At 36.2% G+C, this 6,057-nt stretch overlaps 1 long non-coding RNA gene across 1 annotated transcript; it reads left to right on the top strand.

Annotated features, from left to right (window-relative positions):
• The first annotated feature begins 4,357 nt into the window (after nucleotides 1–4,357).
• Nucleotides 4,358–5,980, top strand: LOC130091935 (uncharacterized). The gene is made up of 3 exons (XR_008807879.1): nucleotides 4,358–4,575; nucleotides 4,717–4,788; nucleotides 5,781–5,980. It is a non-coding gene; the product is annotated as an uncharacterized LOC130091935 (long non-coding RNA).
• Nucleotides 5,981–6,057: the final 77 nt, after the last annotated feature.

The following is a 6,057-nucleotide window of genomic DNA, read 5'->3' as shown; positions in this document are numbered from 1 at the left end:
TTAAAATGTTGCTTTGACACTTTTGTAATAGTGAGTGTGCATGGGAGAGGCTCCATCCATCTGTTTAAGTCTTTTAGAGAGGAATTACAATGAATTAATACGAGTTTAATTAATGTGAAATTAATACAGTATTAATAATTCAACCGTTAGTGCTCATTAAAATGGCCCATGAGGTGAATGTTACTTGCTTGGTTTGGATTGCAGATAAGAACATTGATTTTAAGAGCCTTGAAGCATTTGGCTAAATGACTTTGCTGTTTATTAGTAAGGGGCCGTGTTGTAACCACATGATTTTTTTATTAACTGGAATCTTAAGAACTAATCTAGTCATGCTAGAGGCTGGGATCAGAATGGCATACTACCGTTACTATGCAGCATGTTTACTGAGAGTTATTTATCTATAATTATAGTATTTATTACCATTATTGGATTTGCTTTTATTGTCATTTTAGTTTCTTTTAGGAATTGTTTTGTGCTTTTTATAAAATATGCTTTAATTTATACTATGGATTTAGTCATTTTAGTTCTTCAACTTAAACCCATTTTATTTCAGTTAGGTGGCAGTTGTTCATCTAATATTTATGTTTTGTTTATTTCAGCATTATTTCACTAGAAGAGTTTTTAATAGTTTACCCAACACTGGAGAGTAATATGTGAATTTTATTTTTGCAGAGAGTACCTGAAATGACCTGCTACATTTTGCGTGGAAGTGTATCCCATAATCCAATGTGCTTGACTTTGATCTCCTATTTCTAATTTCCTATTTCCGCTTGAACTGCCAACAGTAAGGACAAGGTGTACACAAAAACATGACAATGTAATGCACATGTTAAAATGTTTATTGCTTATTATTATTGGGTACTTTCACATACTATTTTTAAAAATTGCTAATATTCCATTCTAAGCATAGCCTTAAATTGAGTGTTTTGTGAGGAGTAATCAACCATCGAAGGCCTTTTTTTACTTGTTCGAGCAGTCACCCAAACATTTTTGAAATGTTCTTGAAAATGTCTGTTTTGCAGAAGAAATAGTCATACAAGTTTGGTGTGACATGAATGACAGTAAATGACAGATTATTTTTTATTTTTTTAACTGTCCTTTTAAATTTTAGTCTTGCTCACACAATTGTACATTATGCACATAATCATGACTTCTGAAAGGAATATAGCATGTGAGTCATATGGACCACTTTTATGATTATTTTGAGTGTTCTTATTGAAACATGAAAGCTTCGGTTCCTGTTTTGTATGGAGGAGAGTGACTAACATAATCTTCACAATTTTCCCTTTTATGATCCAAATAGGGATATACGACTTTGGAATGACATGAGGGTGAGTAAATGACAATTTTCATTCTTGACTGATCTAAGCTTGTATTCTTTGAGTATGGAATAGAAAATGTGTGTGAAAGAACTCAAATGTCTCGCTGCCAGAGTCTTGTTTCCTCAGGGTAAATAAACCGCTCACCACCCAGAGGGCCGCGTGTGTCATACTAACTTATCAGCAAACAGTTTCAAACACTCCCGAGAGTGTTTCAGGTCAAGAAAATCGGTGGAATGTGTCAAACGAGTCCTCCTCCATTGACAGGGGGCAGAGAGAAAGTGTAACACCACAATGGCCCCAAATTTCTCTCTCTCCGTCCAATTCTTCACTCCTACTCCAACACACGGTTCCGCAGCACAATAACTCATCTTTGAGTCCAAACAATGCTTTTGTTCTCCATTTTGTGCCCCTCCTCTGCATCCCTTCATCTCTCTCTCCCTGCATCCCTTGTTTTGGTGCTCCCTGTGACATCCCTGCCATGTGAGAACAAGAGCCGAGGGTAGAATGGAGGGAGGAAGAAAAGACAGATCGCTGCTTTGTCCCGACGTGACCCAGCTGAATGTCAGCTCTGTTGCCATTAGGAGTGCGTGTGTGTGTGTGTGTTTCTGCAACAGTCCATGGATTTAGTTTGATGATGTCAGACAGTTTTAAGGCTAAAGAGAGTGTGTGTGTGTATTCTGTTTGGTGACATATAGGCTTAATGTCATCAGATATAATGTACACTGCATGGCCTCAAAAAGTATTTGGTTTAACCACTCATAAATAGATAAGCATGTGTATTATATAATAGTAGAATTAATAGTTTGTTTGGTTTAAAATAATAACAATTTTAAAAGTATTGCAACTTTTTTATGTTGTGAAATGTTAGTGGAACATGATCAAAAACCACATTGGGACTAGAAAGCCATTGCAAAAATAAAATATAATAATAAAGTTAAAATACTTGTGTGAAAGATCTAGCTAAATTTGATAATTATTATTTTTTATTTTGTTGTGCCCACACTCTAAAAGTAAAGGTTCTTTTTTGGCTTTGGTTTTTCCATTGGATTGAAGGTTCTTTATAGTGGAAAAAGATTATTAAAATGTTCTTCACACTAAAGGAAAAAAAAATTGTTCTTTTTAAGAACTTTTCAAAGTAAGGTTCTCTAGTTTAGGAAACGCAAAATGGCTCTTATATATTGCAATCGCTACAAAAACCCCTTTAGAAACCTTAATTTTTAAGTGTGGTTTGAAATGTCGTGTTAAGCACAGACATGATTAGCGCAGCGTGTGTATATGAATACCAGTAAAACACCTACATGTATATAAAACAGTGATAATGTTTCAGTATGGTTGACATAAAATGACCTTCCCTTCAAAGCTCCCAGGCAAATCTTTGCGGTGGTTTTGCATATTTTTACAGTTATTTGTAAAGGTTCCTTCAGCAGTATATAAAGCAGATATGCAATCATTTCAATTCCATTTCACATTAGTCTACACTTCAGCGGTTTTTCTCATGTATACTGTTTTTTTTGCGTCTGTGCGTCACACACATTCACAGTCGTCTCTTATCTACTCTCAATTTTCTCTCTTTTGCAGGTTTTTCTCCAGCCTGTCTTTCTTTCCCTTCGTTCATTCTACAGCTGTCAGTCAAGACTGTGTGTTCCAATAGCTCTCATTTGGGATTCAGCTGATGGTGCATTTTGATTGGTCCTGCTGTCAAAGTCAAACCCAATGTCAACACTGTGGTCATGCTCTTTGATTTCCATCCGTATGCAACAAACAAGCATTGTCTAATATACTCGCATTAGCGTTACTTCGATTGCATCGCCTTGTTTTAATGCGTTCTCATCTTTGAGTTGTTTATTCTTCTTTGTCCCTTTGTTTTTAGTTGTATGCCCTCTGAGATTACAGTAAATTGGCCAAAAATGCCTAAACTGGCATGTTTGCGGAAATGTCTAATAAGGTTCACAGTCCCTGTAGATCTGAACTGAAAAAAAAAAGAATGGAGAAGGGATCTGTAACCTTGGAAACCAGGGGAAATTACATATTCCTCTGCTTTTGTTAGCCATTGACCATTGTGTATGTGTATCATTACATTTCTCCAGTTGAGTAAACTGTCATTGGTTGCATTTTTAACTTGTTTACTTACTCCTAGCTAGCTTGCTTAGCAGTAAATGGTCAAACCTAGTCATTCCCCTATAAACTAATACAAAATCTACTGTGCCATTGATGGCATCAGATGGCATTACATTGATATTTTAAACGTTTTCACCAGTTAATCTAGTTTAACTTTTTGTTTATCTTTTCTTCCCTACATTGTGACGTATATCCCAGTGAAATGGCTTCTTGAACAAGAAAAAAAAATGTAGGACGGACTTCATTTTATCCACCGGGAATTGTTTGGATGGTTTTGGTTTGCTATTGTGATGTCATGTGAGTGACAGGTTGCCCCACCCTTATTAAGAATGCCCGCGAATTAAAAAAAAAGAAAGATGTGCACAGATAAATCATTGAATACAAATACTGCAATATTCCATACAAAACAAGAATTGTCAGTTTTGATATCATTCCCGACTTTAAGTAATAAAGATACGCACACCAATTTGGTAAAGCATCTTATAGGGGACCAAAATACATTTGAGAAGGGTGCCCTATTTTCCTTTATCCAGTTTGCCAGTCATATTGTTATGCCAGTGTCCTCATATCAACCCATGTGTTTATATCTTCCGTTTCTAATATGTTTTGTCCGTTTTACTGCCGTCTTACTGGAATAAGAGGAGTGGGTGGGAGACTGGAGGAGGAAAGAATGCAAACCTTTGTCTACAGACAGAACGATGGTGGAAGAGAAAGAAAGCAGCTCTAAATTAGACCCGCCCGCTCACCCCATGTCCTTCTGTCTGTCTCTCTTTCTGTATTGTTGTGTCTGGAAGACGTCAGCAGAGGAGAGGAATCTGGAGAGATGGAGAAAGAGATGTCTTTGTCTCATCTCTTAAGCTTGTCCTGGTGAAAGGGCAGCGAGAGGAGAAACAGGGTCAGGAGGTGACTTTCTCTTTCTCCCTGTCTTTCTCTCTTGCCCCCGCCTTGCTTTTCTCCTTGATGTCATATTATCATCATCATGCATTCATTGAACTTGTTTGTTGTTAAAGATGTAGTTGTAAAAGGGTTAGTTCTTGTAGCTCAACAAGTAGAGCATAACTCCAACAATGCCTTGGTCATGGGTTCAGTTACCAGGGGATGCATGAACTGAAAAGATGGATGCTTTGAATACAATGTATGTTTGGATAAACGTCTGCCAAATGTAAACGAAAAAAAAAAAAAAAATCTGTCATTTACTCAATGTCATGTCGTACCAAACTTATGACTTTCTTTTTTTGTTTGGAAAATGAATATCTCTGTGTTTTTTTGTCCATAGAATGGAAGTCAATGTTACCAACATTCATCAATGTCTTCTTTTATCTTCTGCAGAAGAAAGCAAGCTATAAAGGTACGGAATGAAGCTGTGAAAAATGTTATTTTTGGGTGAGCTATCACTTTAACCCCATAAAGTCTTTTTTAATGGAACCGTTTAGACTTTAGATATAATTTAAAAATCTTTTTAAAAAGTTTGCATGTGTGTTAAATGTTTTGTATCATATGTGATGCTTCAGGCTTTTATGGCTAATATATAGAGGAGCTCACACTCGAGGAAAAACTTTTTTTTATTATTCAAAACAATGCAATATAATTATTAAAGAGATCTTCAAATAAACCATCCGCAAAAGTCTGTCATATTTGATACTTGCATGTGTGAATAATCAAGTTGCTTCAGTCCAGTAAAAGGTCACCTTGAAATATTACTAACAATCTAAAAGTTATTTTTTACATTTACTGTATAAAAATCATTCAATTTCCCACAGCAAAAAGACGAGTATAATGATCTAAAAGTGGAAATGTTTAGAGTTATACTAAAAGGTCTTTTACTGACTAAAAAAGTAATTGTCAATCACAGGGCAGAAAGCATTGTAGATTGTGTAAACAGGTTTTTCAGTTTCGATCATGTTGAGGCCTTAGAAATACATATATCAAATAATATATGTGGGGTTTATATGGTTAAAGATAAAGTGGTGGTCCAGTTTAATATGCAAATTAAGGTAGGTTGATTCTCCCGGAAGTCTAAACACAATGGCGCTATCAAAACTTTGCTTTGTAAGCATTGGCTAAACCATTTAGGGAATGAAAACCTGTTTGTCTGAATAATGACAGACAGGGGAATGGTCTGAAAACCTGTTTGAAAGTATTATTCCTTTTTTTTTTTCATTTTGGTGATGCTTGCGGCACATAAATTACACCCTTCACCTTTAAGTCCATCTTCTTTTCTGTAATGTGAATATGAGTGGCAGGCAGATGGCGACCAGGTCAGGACAGGTGAGATGGAAAAGACCTGCAGCTCATTGTGTTTTCAGACCGACAGCTTCTCCGGGTATGTTTTGTTTATAGAGCCGAATCATCTGCATAAGAGAGGAAGGATTACAGACAAACGGCACTCAACCGTGACAGGATAAGGAGAAAGGAGGTATCAGACTATTAAGCCACAGATACACACACACACATACACAGAAGTCCAAATATAATCTGACTCACTTAGAGATTCTTTATTGCTGCAGTGTCTTTGTCCTTCAAATTTGATCTTTCCTTGTTAAACAGATGCTGTGATGCTTTTATTAACTGGCTGGGGAACGAGAGAGAGGATTCATTCTCAGGTTATTGTATCACT

The sequence above is a fragment of the Rhinichthys klamathensis genome, unplaced genomic scaffold (assembly GCF_029890125.1).
Source record: "Rhinichthys klamathensis goyatoka isolate OS25496 unplaced genomic scaffold, OSU_Roscu_1.1 h1tg000008l_1, whole genome shotgun sequence".
Lineage (NCBI taxonomy): Eukaryota > Metazoa > Chordata > Actinopteri > Cypriniformes > Leuciscidae > Rhinichthys > Rhinichthys klamathensis.
This window is presented reverse-complemented; position numbering and strand designations above follow the sequence as displayed.